Below are 23,381 nucleotides of genomic sequence, written 5' to 3' on the forward strand. Positions count from 1 at the left end.
TCAGAGGACGAGCACGAGTTTCCCAGGAGGGGCTGCATCAGGACGAATTCAAAACTCAGGAAAATTGTCCTGGAACACCTTCCCTAAGGATGCTAGAATGCAATTGAAGAGGCAGGCGAGCGGCCACCACGGTCCTCTAGCAGTCCTTAGGGTGCGCGCAGAAGACCGGTGCTCTGCGGCTTCGTTCTTCGCCCTCGTACAAGCTACCGCTCTCTCCGGCTCCCGGAGCAGGAGAAGCGGCTGCTTCGCGCACACAACAGCGGAGCGGCAGCCGTACGCTCCGAAGCGCTGCTTCAGCCGAAAGACGCCGGCCACCGGCGCTTGGCTTCGGACAGCTCCGGAGAGCCGTAGTGTGCGTCTGCACTAAACTGCATGATAGCGAAAAGCTTTGGCAGTGTGTCTCGCAGGGAGATAGCTTAGGAGCGCAGCGCACTTATGCCTCCCTTGTCCAGAAACACGATTTTACTGCACACTCCAAAAACAATGCTCTTTCCAGGGCAATATATAAGCTGATTTCTGACGGCCGTGATCTTTCGATTACTCTTGCTCAGCTAGTTGTTTTAACGTGCACAGGCCGTCCTGGCTTTCAGTGCACAGTGATAGCAATCGCAAAAGTCTAGCAGCTGCTGACTTCCAAACACAAGGCGCTGGCTATGTTCTTGCTTCTCGACAACTCAACGCAGCTCTTCATTTCTGCAGTTGCCATCGAGGTCTCTGCATGTCGGAGACTCAGAGGACGAGCACGAGTTTCCCAGGAGGGGCTGCATCAGGACGAATTCAAAACTCAGGAAAATTGTCCTGGAACACCTTCCCTAAGGATGCTAGAATGGAATTGAAGAGGCAGGCGAGCGGCCACCACGGTCCTCTAGCAGTCCTTAGGGTGCGCGCAGAAGACCGGTGCTCTGCGGCTTCGTTCTTCGCCCTCGTACAAGCTACCGCTCTCTCCGGCTCCCGGAGCAGGAGAAGCGGCTGCTTCGCGCACACAACAGCGGAGCGGCAGCCCTACGCTCCGAAGCGCTGCTTCAGCCGAAAGACGCCGGCCACCGGCGCTTGGCTTCGGACAGCTCCGGAGAGCCGTAGTGTGCGTCTGCACTAGACTGCATCCTAGCGAAAAGCTTTGGCAGTGTGTCTCGCAGGGAGATAGCTTAGGAGCGCAGCGCACTTTTGCCTCCCTTGTCCAGAAACACGCATTTGCTGCACACTCCAAAAACACTGCTCTTCCTATGGTAATATGTAAGCTGCTGTCTGACGCCCGTTCTCTTCTGCCCACTCTTGCCCAGCTCGTTGTTTTAACGTGCACAGGCCGTCCTGGCTTTCAGTGCACAGTGATAGCAATCGCAAAAGTCTAGCAGCTGCTGACTTCCAAACACAAGGCGCTGGCTATGTTCTTGCTTCTCGACAACTCAACGCAGCCCTTCATTTCTGCAGCTGCCATCGAGTTCTCTGCATCTCGAGCCTTCGGAAACGAGCACGAGTTTCCCAAGAGGGGCTTCATCAGGACGAAGTCAAAACCCAGGAAAATTGTCTCGGAGCACCTTCAATAAAGCATGCCAGCAGTGCATTGAAAAGGCAGGGAGCTTTAGCCACCGTCCTCTATCAGTCGCAAGGCTGTGCACACAATTTCGTCTCTCTGCAGCAACGTTCTTCGCCCTCGTACAAGCTACAGCTCTCTCCGGCTCCCGGAGCAGGAGAAGCGGCTGCTTCGCGCACACAACAGCGGAGCGGCAGCCGTACTCTCCGAAGCGCTGCTTCAGCCGAAAGACGCCGGCCACCGGCGCTTGGCTTCGGACAGCTCCGGAGAGCCGTAGTGTGCGTCTGCACTAAACTGCATGATAGCGAAAAGCTTTGGCAGTGTGTCTCGCAGGGAGATAGCTTAGGAGCGCAGCGCACTTATGCCTCCCTTGTCCAGAAACACGATTTTACTGCACACTCCAAAAACAATGCTCTTTCCAGGGCAATATATAAGCTGATTTCTGACGGCCGTGATCTTTCGATTACTCTTGCTCAGCTAGTTGTTTTAACGTGCACAGGCCGTCCTGGCTTTCAGTGCACAGTGATAGCAATCGCAAAAGTCTAGCAGCTGCTGACTTCCAAACACAAGGCGCTGGCTATGTTCTTGCTTCTCGACAACTCAACGCAGCCCTTCATTTCTGCACTTGCCAACGAGGTCTCTGCACTCGGAGCCTCAGAGGACGCGCACGAGTTTCCCAGGAGGGGCTGCATCAGGACGAATTCAAAACTCAGGAAAATTGTCCTGGAACACCTTCCCTAAGGATGCTAGAATGGAATTGAAGAGGCAGGCGAGCGGCCACCACGGTCCTCTAGCAGTCCTTAGGGTGCGCGGAGAAGCCGGGTGCTCTGCGGCTTCGTTCTTCGCCCTCGTACAAGCTACCGCTCTCTCCGCTCCCGGAGCAGGAGAAGCGGCTGCTTCGCGCACACAACAGCGGAGCGGCAGCCGTACGCTCCGAAGCGCTGCTTCAGCCGAAAGACGCCGGCCACCGGCGCTTGGCTTCGGACAGCTCCGGAGAGCCGTAGTGTGCGTCTGCACTAGACTGCATCCTAGCGAAAAGCTTTGGCAGTGTGTCTCGCAGGGAGATAGCTTAGGAGCGCAGCGCACTTTTGCCTCCCTTGTCCAGAAACACGCATTTGCTGCACACTCCAAAAACACTGCTCTTCCTATGGTAATATGTAAGCTGCTGTCTGACGCCCGTTCTCTTCTGCCCACTCTTGCCCAGCTCGTTGTTTTAACGTGCACGTGCCGTCCTGGCATTCAGTGCACAGTGAAAGCAATCGCAAAAGTCCAGCAGCTGCTGACTGCCAAACACAAGGCGCTGGCTATGTTCTTGCTTCTCGACAACTCAACGCAGCCCTTCATTTCTGCAGCTGCCATCGAGTTCTCTGCATCTCGAGCCTTCGGAAACGAGCACGAGTTTCCCAAGAGGGGCTTCATCAGGACGAAGTCAAAACCCAGGAAAATTGTCTCGGAGCACCTTCAATAAAGCATGCCAGCAGTGCATTGAAAAGGCAGGGAGCTTTAGCCACCGTCCTCTATCAGTCGCAAGGCTGTGCACACAATTTCGTCTCTCTGCAGCAACGTTCTTCGCCCTCGTACAAGCTACAGCTCTCTCCGGCTCCCGGAGCAGGAGAAGCGGCTGCTTCGCGCACACAACAGCGGAGCGGCAGCCGTACTCTCCGAAGCGCTGCTTCAGCCGAAAGACGCCGGCCACCGGCGCTTGGCTTCGGACAGCTCCGGAGAGCCGTAGTGTGCGTCTGCACTAGACTGCATCATAGCGAAAAGCTTTGGCAGTGTGTCTCGCAGAGAGATAGCTTAGGAGCGCAGCGCACTTATGCCTCCCTTGTCCAAAAACACGATTTTACTGCACACTCCAAAAATAGTGCTCTTTCCTGGGCAATACGTAAGCTGCTATCTAGCGGCCGTGATTTTTCGGCTACTGTTGCTCAGCTAGTTGTTTTAACGTGCACAGGCCGTCCTGGCTTTCAGTGCACAGTGATAGCAATCGCAAAAGTCTAGCAGCTGCTGACTTCCAAACACAAGGCGCTGGCTATGTTCTTGCTTCTCGACAACTCAACGCAGCTCTTCATTTCTGCAGTTGCCATCGAGGTCTCTGCACTCGGAGCCTCAGAGGACGAGCACGAGTTTCCCAGGAGGGGCTGCATCAGGACGAATTCAAAACTCAGGAAAATTGTCCTGGAACACCTTCCCTAAGGATGCTAGAATGGAATTGAAGAGGCAGGCGAGCGGCCACCACGGTCCTCTAGCAGTCCTTAGGGTGCGCGCAGAAGGCCGGTGCTCTGCGGCTTCGTTCTTCGCCCTCGTACAAGCTACCGCTCTCTCCGGCTCCCGGAGCAGGAGAAGCGGCTGCTTCGCGCACACAACAGCGGAGCGGCAGCCGTACGCTCCGAAGCGCTGCTTCAGCCGAAAGACGCCGGCCACCGGCGCTTGGCTTCGGACAGCTCCGGAGAGCCGTAGTGTGCGTCTGCACTAGACTGCATCCTAGCGAAAAGCTTTGGCAGTGTGTCTCGCAGGGAGATACCTTAGGAGCGCAGCGCACTTTTGCCTCCCTTGTCCAGAAACACGCATTTGCTGCACACTCCAAAAACACTGCTCTTCCTATGGTAATCTGTAAGCTGCTGTCTGACGCCCGTTCTCTTCTGCCCACTCTTGCCCAGCTCGTTGTTTTAACGTGCACAGGCCGTCCTGGCTTTCAGTGCACAGTGATAGCAATCGCAAAAGTCTAGCAGCTGCTGACTTCCAAACACAAGGCGCTGGCTATGTTCTTGCTTCTCGACAACTCAACGCAGCCCTTCATTTCTGCAGCTGCCATCGAGTTCTCTGCATCTCGAGCCTTCGGAAACGAGCACGAGTTTCCCAAGAGGGGCTTCATCAGGACGAAGTCAAAACCCAGGAAAATTGTCTCGGAGCACCTTCAATAAAGCATGCCAGCAGTGCATTGAAAAGGCAGGGAGCTTTAGCCACCGTCCTCTATCAGTCGCAAGGCTGTGCACACAATTTCGTCTCTCTGCAGCAACGTTCTTCGCCCTCGTACAAGCTACAGCTCTCTCCGGCTCCCGGAGCAGGAGAAGCGGCTGCTTCGCGCACACAACAGCGGAGCGGCAGCCGTACGCTCCGAAGCGCTGCTTCAGCCGAAAGACGCCGGCCACCGGCGCTTGGCTTCGGACAGCTCCGGAGAGCCGTAGTGTGCGTCTGCAACTAGACTGCATCATAGCGAAAAGCTTTGGCAGTGTGTCTCGCAGAGAGATAGCTTAGGAGCGCAGCGCACTTATGCCTCCCTTGTCCAGAAACACGATTTTACTGCACACTCCAAAAACAATGCTCTTTCCAGGGCAATATATAAGCTGATTTCTGACGGCCGTGATCTTTCGATTACTCTTGCTCAGCTAGTTGTTTTAACGTGCACAGGCCGTCCTGGCTTTCAGTGCACAGTGATAGCAATCGCAAAAGTCTAGCAGCTGCTGACTTCCAAACACAAGGCGCTGGCTATGTTCTTGCTTCTCGACAACTCAACGCAGCCCTTCATTTCTGCACTTGCCAACGAGGTCTCTGCACTCGGAGCCTCAGAGGACGCGCACGAGTTTCCCAGGAGGGGCTGCATCAGGACGACTTCAAAACTCAGGAAAATTGTCCTGGAACACCTTCCCTAAGGATGCTAGAATGGAATTGAAGAGGCAGGCGAGCGGCCACCACGGTCCTCTAGCAGTCCTTAGGGTGCGCGGAGAAGCCGGGTGCTCTGCGGCTTCGTTCTTCGCCCTCGTACAAGCTACCGCTCTCTCCGCTCCCGGAGCAGGAGAAGCGGCTGCTTCGCGCACACAACAGCGGAGCGGCAGCCGTACGCTCCGAAGCGCTGCTTCAGCCGAAAGACGCCGGCCACCGGCGCTTGGCTTCGGACAGCTCCGGAGAGCCGTAGTGTGCGTCTGCACTAGACTGCATCCTAGCGAAAAGCTTTGGCAGTGTGTCTCGCAGGGAGATAGCTTAGGAGCGCAGCGCACTTTTGCCTCCCTTGTCCAGAAACACGCATTTGCTGCACACTCCAAAAACACTGCTCTTCCTATGGTAATATGTAAGCTGCTGTCTGACGCCCGTTCTCTTCTGCCCACTCTTGCCCAGCTCGTTGTTTTAACGTGCACGTGCCGTCCTGGCATTCAGTGCACAGTGAAAGCAATCGCAAAAGTCCAGCAGCTGCTGACTGCCAAACACAAGGCGCTGGCTATGTTCTTGCTTCTCGACAACTCAACGCAGCCCTTCATTTCTGCAGCTGCCATCGAGTTCTCTGCATCTCGAGCCTTCGGAAACGAGCACGAGTTTCCCAAGAGGGGCTTCATCAGGACGAAGTCAAAACCCAGGAAAATTGTCTCGGAGCACCTTCAATAAAGCATGCCAGCAGTGCATTGAAAAGGCAGGGAGCTTTAGCCACCGTCCTCTATCAGTCGCAAGGCTGTGCACACAATTTCGTCTCTCTGCAGCAACGTTCTTCGCCCTCGTACAAGCTACAGCTCTCTCCGGCTCCCGGAGCAGGAGAAGCGGCTGCTTCGCGCACACAACAGCGGAGCGGCAGCCGTACTCTCCGAAGCGCTGCTTCAGCCGAAAGACGCCGGCCACCGGCGCTTGGCTTCGGACAGCTCCGGAGAGCCGTAGTGTGCATCTGCACTAGACTGCATCATAGCGAAAAGCTTTGGCAGTGTGTCTCGCAGAGAGATAGCTTAGGAGCGCAGCGCACTTATGCCTCCCTTGTCCAAAAACACGATTTTACTGCACACTCCAAAAATAGTGCTCTTTCCTGGGCAATACGTAAGCTGCTATCTAGCGGCCGTGATTTTTCGGCTACTGTTGCTCAGCTAGTTGTTTTAACGTGCACAGGCCGTCCTGGCTTTCAGTGCACAGTGATAGCAATCGCAAAAGTCTAGCAGCTGCTGACTTCCAAACACAAGGCGCTGGCTATGTTCTTGCTTCTCGACAACTCAAAGCAGCTCTTCATTTCTGCAGTTGCCATCGAGGTCTCTGCATCTCGGAGACTCAGAGGACGAGCACGAGTTTCCCAGGAGGGGCTGCATCAGGACGAATTCAAAACTCAGGAAAATTGTCCTGGAACACCTTCCCTAAGGATGCTAGAATGGAATTGAAGAGGCAGGCGAGCGGCCACCACGGTCCTCTAGCAGTCCTTAGGGTGCGCGCAGAAGGCCGGTGCTCTGCGGCTTCGTTCTTCGCCCTCGTACAAGCTACCGCTCTCTCCGGCTCCCGGAGCAGGAGAAGCGGCTGCTTCGCGCACACAACAGCGGAGCGGCAGCCGTACGCTCCGAAGCGCTGCTTCAGCCGAAAGACGCCGGCCACCGGCGCTTGGCTTCGGACAGCTCCGGAGAGCCGTAGTGTGCGTCTGCACTAGACTGCATCCTAGCGAAAAGCTTTGGCAGTGTGTCTCGCAGGGAGATACCTTAGGAGCGCAGCGCACTTTTGCCTCCCTTGTCCAGAAACACGCATTTGCTGCACACTCCAAAAACACTGCTCTTCCTATGGTAATCTGTAAGCTGCTGTCTGACGCCCGTTCTCTTCTGCCCACTCTTGCCCAGCTCGTTGTTTTAACGTGCACAGGCCGTCCTGGCTTTCAGTGCACAGTGATAGCAATCGCAAAAGTCTAGCAGCTGCTGACTTCCAAACACAAGGCGCTGGCTATGTTCTTGCTTCTCGACAACTCAACGCAGCCCTTCATTTCTGCAGCTGCCATCGAGTTCTCTGCATCTCGAGCCTTCGGAAACGAGCACGAGTTTCCCAAGAGGGGCTTCATCAGGACGAAGTCAAAACCCAGGAAAATTGTCTCGGAGCACCTTCAATAAAGCATGCCAGCAGTGCATTGAAAAGGCAGGGAGCTTTAGCCACCGTCCTCTATCAGTCGCAAGGCTGTGCACACAATTTCGTCTCTCTGCAGCAACGTTCTTCGCCCTCGTACAAGCTACAGCTCTCTCCGGCTCCCGGAGCAGGAGAAGCGGCTGCTTCGCGCACACAACAGCGGAGCGGCAGCCGTACGCTCCGAAGCGCTGCTTCAGCCGAAAGACGCCGGCCACCGGCGCTTGGCTTCGGACAGCTCCGGAGAGCCGTAGTGTGCGTCTGCAACTAGACTGCATCATAGCGAAAAGCTTTGGCAGTGTGTCTCGCAGAGAGATAGCTTAGGAGCGCAGCGCACTTATGCCTCCCTTGTCCAGAAACACGATTTTACTGCACACTCCAAAAACAATGCTCTTTCCAGGGCAATATATAAGCTGATTTCTGACGGCCGTGATCTTTCGATTACTCTTGCTCAGCTAGTTGTTTTAACGTGCACAGGCCGTCCTGGCTTTCAGTGCACAGTGATAGCAATCGCAAAAGTCTAGCAGCTGCTGACTTCCAAACACAAGGCGCTGGCTATGTTCTTGCTTCTCGACAACTCAACGCAGCCCTTCATTTCTGCACTTGCCAACGAGGTCTCTGCACTCGGAGCCTCAGAGGACGCGCACGAGTTTCCCAGGAGGGGCTGCATCAGGACGACTTCAAAACTCCGGAAAATTGTCCTGGAACACCTTCCCTAAGGATGCTAGAATGGAATTGAAGAGGCAGGCGAGCGGCCACCACGGTCCTCTAGCAGTCCTTAGGGTGCGCGGAGAAGCCGGGTGCTCTGCGGCTTCGTTCTTCGCCCTCGTACAAGCTACCGCTCTCTCCGGCTCCCGGAGCAGGAGAAGCGGCTGCTTCGCGCACACAACAGCGGAGCGGCAGCCCTACGCTCCGAAGCGCTGCTTCAGCCGAAAGACGCCGGCCACCGGCGCTTGGCTTCGGACAGCTCCGGAGAGCCGTAGTGTGCGTCTGCACTAGACTGCATCCTAGCGAAAAGCTTTGGCAGTGTGTCTCGCAGGGAGATAGCTTAGGAGCGCAGCGCACTTTTGCCTCCCTTGTCCAGAAACACGCATTTGCTGCACACTCCAAAAACACTGCTCTTCCTATGGTAATATGTAAGCTGCTGTCTGACGCCCGTTCTCTTCTGCCCACTCTTGCCCAGCTCGTTGTTTTAACGTGCACGTGCCGTCCTGGCATTCAGTGCACAGTGAAAGCAATCGCAAAAGTCCAGCAGCTGCTGACTGCCAAACACAAGGCGCTGGCTATGTTCTTGCTTCTCGACAACTCAACGCAGCCCTTCATTTCTGCAGCTGCCATCGAGTTCTCTGCATCTCGAGCCTTCGGAAACGAGCACGAGTTTCCCAAGAGGGGCTTCATCAGGACGAAGTCAAAACCCAGGAAAATTGTCTCGGAGCACCTTCAATAAAGCATGCCAGCAGTGCATTGAAAAGGCAGGGAGCTTTAGCCACCGTCCTCTATCAGTCGCAAGGCTGTGCACACAATTTCGTCTCTCTGCAGCAACGTTCTTCGCCCTCGTACAAGCTACAGCTCTCTCCGGCTCCCGGAGCAGGAGAAGCGGCTGCTTCGCGCACACAACAGCGGAGCGGCAGCCGTACTCTCCGAAGCGCTGCTTCAGCCGAAAGACGCCGGCCACCGGCGCTTGGCTTCGGACAGCTCCGGAGAGCCGTAGTGTGCATCTGCACTAGACTGCATCATAGCGAAAAGCTTTGGCAGTGTGTCTCGCAGAGAGATAGCTTAGGAGCGCAGCGCACTTATGCCTCCCTTGTCCAAAAACACGATTTTACTGCACACTCCAAAAATAGTGCTCTTTCCTGGGCAATACGTAAGCTGCTATCTAGCGGCCGTGATTTTTCGGCTACTCTTGCTCAGCTAGTTGTTTTAACGTGCACAGGCCGTCCTGGCTTTCAGTGCACAGTGATAGCAATCGCAAAAGTCTAGCAGCTGCTGACTTCCAAACACAAGGCGCTGGCTATGTTCTTGCTTCTCGACAACTCAAAGCAGCTCTTCATTTCTGCAGTTGCCATCGAGGTCTCTGCATCTCGGAGACTCAGAGGACGAGCACGAGTTTCCCAGGAGGGGCTGCATCAGGACGAATTCAAAACTCAGGAAAATTGTCCTGGAACACCTTCCCTAAGGATGCTAGAATGGAATTGAAGAGGCAGGCGAGCGGCCACCACGGTCCTCTAGCAGTCCTTAGGGTGCGCGCAGAAGGCCGGTGCTCTGCGGCTTCGTTCTTCGCCCTCGTACAAGCTACCGCTCTCTCCGGCTCCCGGAGCAGGAGAAGCGGCTGCTTCGCGCACACAACAGCGGAGCGGCAGCCGTACGCTCCGAAGCGCTGCTTCAGCCGAAAGACGCCGGCCACCGGCGCTTGGCTTCGGACAGCTCCGGAGAGCCGTAGTGTGCGTCTGCACTAGACTGCATCCTAGCGAAAAGCTTTGGCAGTGTGTCTCGCAGGGAGATACCTTAGGAGCGCAGCGCACTTTTGCCTCCCTTGTCCAGAAACACGCATTTGCTGCACACTCCAAAAACACTGCTCTTCCTATGGTAATCTGTAAGCTGCTGTCTGACGCCCGTTCTCTTCTGCCCACTCTTGCCCAGCTCGTTGTTTTAACGTGCACAGGCCGTCCTGGCTTTCAGTGCACAGTGAAAGCAATCGCAAAAGTCTAGCAGCTGCTGACTTCCAAACACAAGGCGCTGGCTATGTTCTTGCTTCTCGACAACTCAACGCAGCCCTTCATTTCTGCAGCTGCCATCGAGTTCTCTGCATCTCGAGCCTTCGGAAACGAGCACGAGTTTCCCAAGAGGGGCTTCATCAGGACGAAGTCAAAACCCAGGAAAATTGTCTCGGAGCACCTTCAATAAAGCATGCCAGCAGTGCATTGAAAAGGCAGGGAGCTTTAGCCACCGTCCTCTATCAGTCGCAAGGCTGTGCACACAATTTCGTCTCTCTGCAGCAACGTTCTTCGCCCTCGTACAAGCTACAGCTCTCTCCGGCTCCCGGAGCAGGAGAAGCGGCTGCTTCGCGCACACAACAGCGGAGCGGCAGCCGTACGCTCCGAAGCGCTGCTTCAGCCGAAAGACGCCGGCCACCGGCGCTTGGCTTCGGACAGCTCCGGAGAGCCGTAGTGTGCGTCTGCACTAAACTGCATGATAGCGAAAAGCTTTGGCAGTGTGTCTCGCAGGGAGATAGCTTAGGAGCGCAGCGCACTTATGCCTCCCTTGTCCAGAAACACGATTTTACTGCACACTCCAAAAACAATGCTCTTTCCAGGGCAATATATAAGCTGATTTCTGACGGCCGTGATCTTTCGATTACTCTTGCTCAGCTAGTTGTTTTAACGTGCACAGGCCGTCCTGGCTTTCAGTGCACAGTGATAGCAATCGCAAAAGTCTAGCAGCTGCTGACTTCCAAACACAAGGCGCTGGCTATGTTCTTGCTTCTCGACAACTCAACGCAGCTCTTCATTTCTGCAGTTGCCATCGAGGTCTCTGCATGTCGGAGACTCAGAGGACGAGCACGAGTTTCCCAGGAGGGGCTGCATCAGGACGAATTCAAAACTCAGGAAAATTGTCCTGGAACACCTTCCCTAAGGATGCTAGAATGGAATTGAAGAGGCAGGCGAGCGGCCACCACGGTCCTCTAGCAGTCCTTAGGGTGCGCGCAGAAGACCGGTGCTCTGCGGCTTCGTTCTTCGCCCTCGTACAAGCTACCGCTCTCTCCGGCTCCCGGAGCAGGAGAAGCGGCTGCTTCGCGCACACAACAGCGGAGCGGCAGCCCTACGCTCCGAAGCGCTGCTTCAGCCGAAAGACGCCGGCCACCGGCGCTTGGCTTCGGACAGCTCCGGAGAGCCGTAGTGTGCGTCTGCACTAAACTGCATGATAGCGAAAAGCTTTGGCAGTGTGTCTCGCAGGGAGATAGCTTAGGAGCGCAGCGCACTTATGCCTCCCTTGTCCAGAAACACGATTTTACTGCACACTCCAAAAACAATGCTCTTTCCAGGGCAATATATAAGCTGATTTCTGACGGCCGTGATCTTTCGATTACTCTTGCTCAGCTAGTTGTTTTAACGTGCACAGGCCGTCCTGGCTTTCAGTGCACAGTGATAGCAATCGCAAAAGTCTAGCAGCTGCTGACTTCCAAACACAAGGCGCTGGCTATGTTCTTGCTTCTCGACAACTCAACGCAGCTCTTCATTTCTGCAGTTGCCATCGAGGTCTCTGCATGTCGGAGACTCAGAGGACGAGCACGAGTTTCCCAGGAGGGGCTGCATCAGGACGAATTCAAAACTCAGGAAAATTGTCCTGGAACACCTTCCCTAAGGATGCTAGAATGGAATTGAAGAGGCAGGCGAGCGGCCACCACGGTCCTCTAGCAGTCCTTAGGGTGCGCGCAGAAGACCGGTGCTCTGCGGCTTCGTTCTTCGCCCTCGTACAAGCTACCGCTCTCTCCGGCTCCCGGAGCAGGAGAAGCGGCTGCTTCGCGCACACAACAGCGGAGCGGCAGCCCTACGCTCCGAAGCGCTGCTTCAGCCGAAAGACGCCGGCCACCGGCGCTTGGCTTCGGACAGCTCCGGAGAGCCGTAGTGTGCGTCTGCACTAGACTGCATCCTAGCGAAAAGCTTTGGCAGTGTGTCTCGCAGGGAGATAGCTTAGGAGCGCAGCGCACTTTTGCCTCCCTTGTCCAGAAACACGCATTTGCTGCACACTCCAAAAACACTGCTCTTCCTATGGTAATATGTAAGCTGCTGTCTGACGCCCGTTCTCTTCTGCCCACTCTTGCCCAGCTCGTTGTTTTAACGTGCACAGGCCGTCCTGGCTTTCAGTGCACAGTGATAGCAATCGCAAAAGTCTAGCAGCTGCTGACTTCCAAACACAAGGCGCTGGCTATGTTCTTGCTTCTCGACAACTCAACGCAGCCCTTCATTTCTGCAGCTGCCATCGAGTTCTCTGCATCTCGAGCCTTCGGAAACGAGCACGAGTTTCCCAAGAGGGGCTTCATCAGGACGAAGTCAAAACCCAGGAAAATTGTCTCGGAGCACCTTCAATAAAGCATGCCAGCAGTGCATTGAAAAGGCAGGGAGCTTTAGCCACCGTCCTCTATCAGTCGCAAGGCTGTGCACACAATTTCGTCTCTCTGCAGCAACGTTCTTCGCCCTCGTACAAGCTACAGCTCTCTCCGGCTCCCGGAGCAGGAGAAGCGGCTGCTTCGCGCACACAACAGCGGAGCGGCAGCCGTACTCTCCGAAGCGCTGCTTCAGCCGAAAGACGCCGGCCACCGGCGCTTGGCTTCGGACAGCTCCGGAGAGCCGTAGTGTGCGTCTGCACTAAACTGCATGATAGCGAAAAGCTTTGGCAGTGTGTCTCGCAGGGAGATAGCTTAGGAGCGCAGCGCACTTATGCCTCCCTTGTCCAGAAACACGATTTTACTGCACACTCCAAAAACAATGCTCTTTCCAGGGCAATATATAAGCTGATTTCTGACGGCCGTGATCTTTCGATTACTCTTGCTCAGCTAGTTGTTTTAACGTGCACAGGCCGTCCTGGCTTTCAGTGCACAGTGATAGCAATCGCAAAAGTCTAGCAGCTGCTGACTTCCAAACACAAGGCGCTGGCTATGTTCTTGCTTCTCGACAACTCAACGCAGCCCTTCATTTCTGCACTTGCCAACGAGGTCTCTGCACTCGGAGCCTCAGAGGACGCGCACGAGTTTCCCAGGAGGGGCTGCATCAGGACGAATTCAAAACTCAGGAAAATTGTCCTGGAACACCTTCCCTAAGGATGCTAGAATGGAATTGAAGAGGCAGGCGAGCGGCCACCACGGTCCTCTAGCAGTCCTTAGGGTGCGCGGAGAAGCCGGGTGCTCTGCGGCTTCGTTCTTCGCCCTCGTACAAGCTACCGCTCTCTCCGCTCCCGGAGCAGGAGAAGCGGCTGCTTCGCGCACACAACAGCGGAGCGGCAGCCGTACGCTCCGAAGCGCTGCTTCAGCCGAAAGACGCCGGCCACCGGCGCTTGGCTTCGGACAGCTCCGGAGAGCCGTAGTGTGCGTCTGCACTAGACTGCATCCTAGCGAAAAGCTTTGGCAGTGTGTCTCGCAGGGAGATAGCTTAGGAGCGCAGCGCACTTTTGCCTCCCTTGTCCAGAAACACGCATTTGCTGCACACTCCAAAAACACTGCTCTTCCTATGGTAATATGTAAGCTGCTGTCTGACGCCCGTTCTCTTCTGCCCACTCTTGCCCAGCTCGTTGTTTTAACGTGCACGTGCCGTCCTGGCATTCAGTGCACAGTGAAAGCAATCGCAAAAGTCCAGCAGCTGCTGACTGCCAAACACAAGGCGCTGGCTATGTTCTTGCTTCTCGACAACTCAACGCAGCCCTTCATTTCTGCAGCTGCCATCGAGTTCTCTGCATCTCGAGCCTTCGGAAACGAGCACGAGTTTCCCAAGAGGGGCTTCATCAGGACGAAGTCAAAACCCAGGAAAATTGTCTCGGAGCACCTTCAATAAAGCATGCCAGCAGTGCATTGAAAAGGCAGGGAGCTTTAGCCACCGTCCTCTATCAGTCGCAAGGCTGTGCACACAATTTCGTCTCTCTGCAGCAACGTTCTTCGCCCTCGTACAAGCTACAGCTCTCTCCGGCTCCCGGAGCAGGAGAAGCGGCTGCTTCGCGCACACAACAGCGGAGCGGCAGCCGTACTCTCCGAAGCGCTGCTTCAGCCGAAAGACGCCGGCCACCGGCGCTTGGCTTCGGACAGCTCCGGAGAGCCGTAGTGTGCATCTGCACTAGACTGCATCATAGCGAAAAGCTTTGGCAGTGTGTCTCGCAGAGAGATAGCTTAGGAGCGCAGCGCACTTATGCCTCCCTTGTCCAAAAACACGATTTTACTGCACACTCCAAAAATAGTGCTCTTTCCTGGGCAATACGTAAGCTGCTATCTTGCGGCCGTGATTTTTCGGCTACTGTTGCTCAGCTAGTTGTTTTAACGTGCACAGGCCGTCCTGGCTTTCAGTGCACAGTGATAGCAATCGCAAAAGTCTAGCAGCTGCTGACTTCCAAACACAAGGCGCTGGCTATGTTCTTGCTTCTCGACAACTCAACGCAGCTCTTCATTTCTGCAGTTGCCATCGAGGTCTCTGCACTCGGAGACTCAGAGGACGAGCACGAGTTTCCCAGGAGGGGCTGCATCAGGACGAATTCAAAACTCAGGAAAATTGTCCTGGAACACCTTCCCTAAGGATGCTAGAATGGAATTGAAGAGGCAGGCGAGCGGCCACCACGGTCCTCTAGCAGTCCTTAGGGTGCGCGCAGAAGGCCGGTGCTCTGCGGCTTCGTTCTTCGCCCTCGTACAAGCTACCGCTCTCTCCGGCTCCCGGAGCAGGAGAAGCGGCTGCTTCGCGCACACAACAGCGGAGCGGCAGCCGTACGCTCCGAAGCGCTGCTTCAGCCGAAAGACGCCGGCCACCGGCGCTTGGCTTCGGACAGCTCCGGAGAGCCGTAGTGTGCGTCTGCACTAGACTGCATCCTAGCGAAAAGCTTTGGCAGTGTGTCTCGCAGGGAGATACCTTAGGAGCGCAGCGCACTTTTGCCTCCCTTGTCCAGAAACACGCATTTGCTGCACACTCCAAAAACACTGCTCTTCCTATGGTAATCTGTAAGCTGCTGTCTGACGCCCGTTCTCTTCTGCCCACTCTTGCCCAGCTCGTTGTTTTAACGTGCACAGGCCGTCCTGGCTTTCAGTGCACAGTGATAGCAATCGCAAAAGTCTAGCAGCTGCTGACTTCCAAACACAAGGCGCTGGCTATGTTCTTGCTTCTCGACAACTCAACGCAGCCCTTCATTTCTGCAGCTGCCATCGAGTTCTCTGCATCTCGAGCCTTCGGAAACGAGCACGAGTTTCCCAAGAGGGGCTTCATCAGGACGAAGTCAAAACCCAGGAAAATTGTCTCGGAGCACCTTCAATAAAGCATGCCAGCAGTGCATTGAAAAGGCAGGGAGCTTTAGCCACCGTCCTCTATCAGTCGCAAGGCTGTGCACACAATTTCGTCTCTCTGCAGCAACGTTCTTCGCCCTCGTACAAGCTACAGCTCTCTCCGGCTCCCGGAGCAGGAGAAGCGGCTGCTTCGCGCACACAACAGCGGAGCGGCAGCCGTACGCTCCGAAGCGCTGCTTCAGCCGAAAGACGCCGGCCACCGGCGCTTGGCTTCGGACAGCTCCGGAGAGCCGTAGTGTGCGTCTGCAACTAGACTGCATCATAGCGAAAAGCTTTGGCAGTGTGTCTCGCAGAGAGATAGCTTAGGAGCGCAGCGCACTTATGCCTCCCTTGTCCAGAAACACGATTTTACTGCACACTCCAAAAACAATGCTCTTTCCAGGGCAATATATAAGCTGATTTCTGACGGCCGTGATCTTTCGATTACTCTTGCTCAGCTAGTTGTTTTAACGTGCACAGGCCGTCCTGGCTTTCAGTGCACAGTGATAGCAATCGCAAAAGTCTAGCAGCTGCTGACTTCCAAACACAAGGCGCTGGCTATGTTCTTGCTTCTCGACAACTCAACGCAGCCCTTCATTTCTGCACTTGCCAACGAGGTCTCTGCACTCGGAGCCTCAGAGGACGCGCACGAGTTTCCCAGGAGGGGCTGCATCAGGACGACTTCAAAACTCAGGAAAATTGTCCTGGAACACCTTCCCTAAGGATGCTAGAATGGAATTGAAGAGGCAGGCGAGCGGCCACCACGGTCCTCTAGCAGTCCTTAGGGTGCGCGGAGAAGCCGGGTGCTCTGCGGCTTCGTTCTTCGCCCTCGTACAAGCTACCGCTCTCTCCGGCTCCCGGAGCAGGAGAAGCGGCTGCTTCGCGCACACAACAGCGGAGCGGCAGCCCTACGCTCCGAAGCGCTGCTTCAGCCGAAAGACGCCGGCCACCGGCGCTTGGCTTCGGACAGCTCCGGAGAGCCGTAGTGTGCGTCTGCACTAGACTGCATCCTAGCGAAAAGCTTTGGCAGTGTGTCTCGCAGGGAGATAGCTTAGGAGCGCAGCGCACTTTTGCCTCCCTTGTCCAGAAACACGCATTTGCTGCACACTCCAAAAACACTGCTCTTCCTATGGTAATATGTAAGCTGCTGTCTGACGCCCGTTCTCTTCTGCCCACTCTTGCCCAGCTCGTTGTTTTAACGTGCACGTGCCGTCCTGGCATTCAGTGCACAGTGAAAGCAATCGCAAAAGTCCAGCAGCTGCTGACTGCCAAACACAAGGCGCTGGCTATGTTCTTGCTTCTCGACAACTCAACGCAGCCCTTCATTTCTGCAGCTGCCATCGAGTTCTCTGCATCTCGAGCCTTCGGAAACGAGCACGAGTTTCCCAAGAGGGGCTTCATCAGGACGAAGTCAAAACCCAGGAAAATTGTCTCGGAGCACCTTCAATAAAGCATGCCAGCAGTGCATTGAAAAGGCAGGGAGCTTTAGCCACCGTCCTCTATCAGTCGCAAGGCTGTGCACACAATTTCGTCTCTCTGCAGCAACGTTCTTCGCCCTCGTACAAGCTACAGCTCTCTCCGGCTCCCGGAGCAGGAGAAGCGGCTGCTTCGCGCACACAACAGCGGAGCGGCAGCCGTACTCTCCGAAGCGCTGCTTCAGCCGAAAGACGCCGGCCACCGGCGCTTGGCTTCGGACAGCTCCGGAGAGCCGTAGTGTGCATCTGCACTAGACTGCATCATAGCGAAAAGCTTTGGCAGTGTGTCTCGCAGAGAGATAGCTTAGGAGCGCAGCGCACTTATGCCTCCCTTGTCCAAAAACACGATTTTACTGCACACTCCAAAAATAGTGCTCTTTCCTGGGCAATACGTAAGCTGCTATCTAGCGGCCGTGATTTTTCGGCTACTCTTGCTCAGCTAGTTGTTTTAACGTGCACAGGCCGTCCTGGCTTTCAGTGCACAGTGATAGCAATCGCAAAAGTCTAGCAGCTGCTGACTTCCAAACACAAGGCGCTGGCTATGTTCTTGCTTCTCGACAACTCAAAGCAGCTCTTCATTTCTGCAGTTGCCATCGAGGTCTCTGCATCTCGGAGACTCAGAGGACGAGCACGAGTTTCCCAGGAGGGGCTGCATCAGGACGAATTCAAAACTCAGGAAAATTGTCCTGGAACACCTTCCCTAAGGATGCTAGAATGGAATTGAAGAGGCAGGCGAGCGGCCACCACGGTCCTCTAGCAGTCCTTAGGGTGCGCGCAGAAGGCCGGTGCTCTGCGGCTTCGTTCTTCGCCCTCGTACAAGCTACCGCTCTCTCCGGCTCCCGGAGCAGGAGAAGCGGCTGCTTCGCGCACACAACAGCGGAGCGGCAGCCGTACGCTCCGAAGCGCTGCTTCAGCCGAAAGACGCCGGCCACCGGCGCTTGGCTTCGGACAGCTCCGGAGAGCCGTAGTGTGCGTCTGCACTAGACTGCATCCTAGCGAAAAGCTTTGGCAGTGTGTCTCGCAGGGAGATACCTTAGGAGCGCAGCGCACTTTTGCCTCCCTTGTCCAGAAACACGCATTTGCTGCACACTCCAAAAACACTGCTCTTCCTATGGTAATCTGTAAGCTGCTGTCTGACGCCCGTTCTCTTCTGCCCACTCTTGCCCAGCTCGTTGTTTTAACGTGCACAGGCCGTCCTGGCTTTCAGTGCACAGTGATAGCAATCGCAAAAGTCTAGCAGCTGCTGACTTCCAAACACAAGGCGCTGGCTATGTTCTTGCTTCTCGACAACTCAACGCAGCCCTTCATTTCTGCAGCTGCCATCGAGTTCTCTGCATCTCGAGCCTTCGGAAACGAGCACGAGTTTCCCAAGAGGGGCTTCATCAGGACGAAGTCAAAACCCAGGAAAATTGTCTCGGAGCACCTTCAATAAAGCATGCCAGCAGTGCATTGAAAAGGCAGGGAGCTTTAGCCACCGTCCTCTATCAGTCGCAAGGCTGTGCACACAATTTCGTCTCTCTGCAGCAACGTTCTTCGCCCTCGTACAAGCTACAGCTCTCTCCGGCTCCCGGAGCAGGAGAAGCGGCTGCTTCGCGCACACAACAGCGGAGCGGCAGCCGTACGCTCCGAAGCGCTGCTTCAGCCGAAAGACGCCGGCCACCGGCGCTTGGCTTCGGACAGCTCCGGAGAGCCGTAGTGTGCGTCTGCAACTAGACTGCATCATAGCGAAAAGCTTTGGCAGTGTGTCTCGCAGAGAGATAGCTTAGGAGCGCAGCGCACTTATGCCTCCCTTGTCCAGAAACACGATTTTACTGCACACTCCAAAAACAATGCTCTTTCCAGGGCAATATATAAGCTGATTTCTGACGGCCGTGATCTTTCGATTACTCTTGCTCAGCTAGTTGTTTTAACGTGCACAGGCCGTCCTGGCTTTCAGTGCACAGTGATAGCAATCGCAAAAGTCTAGCAGCTGCTGACTTCCAAACACAAGGCGCTGGCTATGTTCTTGCTTCTCGACAACTCAACGCAGCCCTTCATTTCTGCACTTGCCAACGAGGTCTCTGCACTCGGAGCCTCAGAGGACGCGCACGAGTTTCCCAGGAGGGGCTGCATCAGGACGACTTCAAAACTCCGGAAAATTGTCCTGGAACACCTTCCCTAAGGATGCTAGAATGGAATTGAAGAGGCAGGCGAGCGGCCACCACGGTCCTCTAGCAGTCCTTAGGGTGCGCGGAGAAGCCGGGTGCTCTGCGGCTTCGTTCTTCGCCCTCGTACAAGCTACCGCTCTCTCCGGCTCCCGGAGCAGGAGAAGCGGCTGCTTCGCGCACACAACAGCGGAGCGGCAGCCGTACGCTCCGAAGCGCTGCTTCAGCCGAAAGACGCCGGCCACCGGCGCTTGGCTTCGGACAGCTCCGGAGAGCCGTAGTGTGCGTCTGCACTAGACTGCATCCTAGCGAAAAGCTTTGGCAGTGTGTCTCGCAGGGAGATACCTTAGGAGCGCAGCGCACTTTTGCCTCCCTTGTCCAGAAAGACGCATTTGCTGCACACTCCAAAAACACTGCTCTTCCTATGGTAATATGTAAGCTGCTGTCTGACGCCCGTTCTCTTCTGCCCACTCTTGCCCAGCTCGTTTTAACGTGCACGTGCCGTCCTGGCATTCAGTGCACAGTGAAAGCAATCGCAAAAGTCCAGCAGCTGCTGACTGCCAAACACAAGGCGCTGGCTATGTTCTTGCTTCTCGACAACTCAACGCAGCCCTTCATTTCTGCAGCTGCCATCGAGTTCTCTGCATCTCGAGCCTTCGGAAACGAGCACGAGTTTCCCAAGAGGGGCTTCATCAGGACGAAGTCAAAACCCAGGAAAATTGTCTCGGAGCACCTTCAATAAAGCATGCCAGCAGTGCATTGAAAAGGCAGGGAGCTTTAGCCACCGTCCTCTATCAGTCGCAAGGCTGTGCACACAATTTCGTCTCTCTGCAGCAACGTTCTTCGCCCTCGTACAAGCTACAGCTCTCTCCGGCTCCCGGAGCACGAGAAGCGGCTGCTTCGCGCACACAACAGCGGAGCGGCAGCCGTACTCTCCGAAGCGCTGCTTCAGCCGAAAGACGCCGGCCACCGGCGCTTGGCTTCGGACAGCTCCGGAGAGCCGTAGTGTGCATCTGCACTAGACTGCATCATAGCGAAAAGCTTTGGCAGTGTGTCTCGCAGGGAGATAGCTTAGGAGCGCAGCGCACTTATGCCTCCCTTGTCCAAAAACACGATTTTACTGCACACTCCAAAAATAGTGCTCTTTCCTGGGCAATACGTAAGCTGCTATCTAGCGGCCGTGATTTTTCGGCTACTCTTGCTCAGCTAGTTGTTTTAACGTGCACAGGCCGTCCTGGCTTTCAGTGCACAGTGATAGCAATCGCAAAAGTCTAGCAGCTGCTGACTTCCAAACACAAGGCGCTGACTATGTTCTTGCTTCTCGACAACTCAACGCAGCTCTTCATTTCTGCAGTTGCCATCGAGGTCTCTGCATCTCGGAGACTCAGAGGACGAGCACGAGTTTCCCAGGAGGGGCTGCATCAGGACGAATTCAAAACTCAGGAAAATTGTCCTGGAACACCTTCCCTAAGGATGCTAGAAGAGAATTGAAGAGGCAGGCGAGCGGCCACCACGGTCCTCTAGCAGTCCTTAGGGTGCGCGCAGAAGACCGGTGCTCTGCGGCTTCGTTCTTCGCCCTCGTACAAGCTACCGCTCTCTCCGGCTCCCGGAGCAGGAGAAGCGGCTGCTTCGCGCACACAACAGCGGAGCGGCAGCCGTACGCTCCGAAGCGCTGCTTCAGCCGAAAGACGCCGGCCACCGGCGCTTGGCTTCGGACAGCTCCGGAGAGCCGTAGTGTGCGTCTGCACTAGACTGCATCCTAGCGAAAAGCTTTGGCAGTGTGTCTCGCAGGGAGATACCTTAGGAGCGCAGCGCACTTTTGCCTCCCTTGTCCAGAAACACGCATTTGCTGCACACTCCAAAAACACTGCTCTTCCTATGGTAATATGTAAGCTGCTGTCTGACGCCCGTTCTCTTCTGCCCACTCTTGCCCAGCTCGTTGTTTTAACGTGCACGTGCCGTCCTGGCATTCAGTGCACAGTGAAAGCAATCGCAAAAGTCCAGCAGCTGCTGACTGCCAAACACAAGGCGCTGGCTATGTTCTTGCTTCTCGACAACTCAACGCAGCCCTTCATTTCTGCAGCTGCCATCGAGTTCTCTGCATCTCGAGCCTTCGGAAACGAGCACGAGTTTCCCAAGAGGGGCTTCATCAGGACGAAGTCAAAACCCAGGAAAATTGTCTCGGAGCACCTTCAATAAAGCATGCCAGCAGTGCATTGAAAAGGCAGGGAGCTTTAGCCACCGTCCTCTATCAGTCGCAAGGCTGTGCACACAATTTCGTCTCTCTGCAGCAACGTTCTTCGCCCTCGTACAAGCTACAGCTCTCTCCGGCTCCCGGAGCAGGAGAAGCGGCTGCTTCGCGCACACAACAGCGGAGCGGCAGCCGTACTCTCCGAAGCGCTGCTTCAGCCGAAAGACGCCGGCCACCGGCGCTTGGCTTCGGACAGCTCCGGAGAGCCGTAGTGTGCATCTGCACTAGACTGCATCATAGCGAAAAGCTTTGGCAGTGTGTCTCGCAGAGAGATAGCTTAGGAGCGCAGCGCACTTATGCCTCCCTTGTCCAAAAACACGATTTTACTGCACACTCCAAAAATAGTGCTCTTTCCTGGGCAATACGTAAGCTGCTATCTAGCGGCCGTGATTTTTCGGCTACTGTTGCTCAGCTAGTTGTTTTAACGTGCACAGGCCGTCCTGGCTTTCAGTGCACAGTGATAGCAATCGCAAAAGTCTAGCAGCTGCTGACTTCCAAACACAAGGCGCTGGCTATGTTCTTGCTTCTCGACAACTCAAAGCAGCTCTTCATTTCTGCAGTTGCCATCGAGGTCTCTGCATCTCGGAGACTCAGAGGACGAGCACGAGTTTCCCAGGAGGGGCTGCATCAGGACGAATTCAAAACTCAGGAAAATTGTCCTGGAACACCTTCCCTAAGGATGCTAGAATGGAATTGAAGAGGCAGGCGAGCGGCCACCACGGTCCTCTAGCAGTCCTTAGGGTGCGCGCAGAAGGCCGGTGCTCTGCGGCTTCGTTCTTCGCCCTCGTACAAGCTACCGCTCTCTCCGGCTCCCGGAGCAGGAGAAGCGGCTGCTTCGCGCACACAACAGCGGAGCGGCAGCCGTACGCTCCGAAGCGCTGCTTCAGCCGAAAGACGCCGGCCACCGGCGCTTGGCTTCGGACAGCTCCGGAGAGCCGTAGTGTGCGTCTGCACTAGACTGCATCCTAGCGAAAAGCTTTGGCAGTGTGTCTCGCAGGGAGATACCTTAGGAGCGCAGCGCACTTTTGCCTCCCTTGTCCAGAAAGACGCATTTGCTGCACACTCCAAAAACACTGCTCTTCCTATGGTAATCTGTAAGCTGCTGTCTGACGCCCGTTCTCTTCTGCCCACTCTTGCCCAGCTCGTTGTTTTAACGTGCACAGGCCGTCCTGGCTTTCAGTGCACAGTGATAGCAATCGCAAAAGTCTAGCAGCTGCTGACTTCCAAACACAAGGCGCTGGCTATGTTCTTGCTTCTCGACAACTCAACGCAGCCCTTCATTTCTGCAGCTGCCATCGAGTTCTCTGCATCTCGAGCCTTCGGAAACGAGCACGAGTTTCCCAAGAGGGGCTTCATCAGGACGAAGTCAAAACCCAGGAAAATTGTCTCGGAGCACCTTCAATAAAGCATGCCAGCAGTGCATTGAAAAGGCAGGGAGCTTTAGCCACCGTCCTCTATCAGTCGCAAGGCTGTGCACACAATTTCGTCTCTCTGCAGCAACGTTCTTCGCCCTCGTACAAGCTACAGCTCTCTCCGGCTCCCGGAGCAGGAGAAGCGGCTGCTTCGCGCACACAACAGCGGAGCGGCAGCCGTACGCTCCGAAGCGCTGCTTCAGCCGAAAGACGCCGGCCACCGGCGCTTGGCTTCGGACAGCTCCGGAGAGCCGTAGTGTGCGTCTGCAACTAGACTGCATCATAGCGAAAAGCTTTGGCAGTGTGTCTCGCAGAGAGATAGCTTAGGAGCGCAGCGCACTTATGCCTCCCTTGTCCAGAAACACGATTTTACTGCACACTCCAAAAACAATGCTCTTTCCAGGGCAATATATAAGCTGATTTCTGACGGCCGTGATCTTTCGATTACTCTTGCTCAGCTAGTTGTTTTAACGTGCACAGGCCGTCCTGGCTTTCAGTGCACAGTGATAGCAATCGCAAAAGTCTAGCAGCTGCTGACTTCCAAACACAAGGCGCTGGCTATGTTCTTGCTTCTCGACAACTCAACGCAGCCCTTCATTTCTGCACTTGCCAACGAGGTCTCTGCACTCGGAGCCTCAGAGGACGCGCACGAGTTTCCCAGGAGGGGCTGCATCAGGACGACTTCAAAACTCCGGAAAATTGTCCTGGAACAC

Source organism: Lonchura striata, chromosome 24 (genome assembly GCF_046129695.1).
Source record: "Lonchura striata isolate bLonStr1 chromosome 24, bLonStr1.mat, whole genome shotgun sequence".
NCBI lineage: Eukaryota > Metazoa > Chordata > Aves > Passeriformes > Estrildidae > Lonchura > Lonchura striata.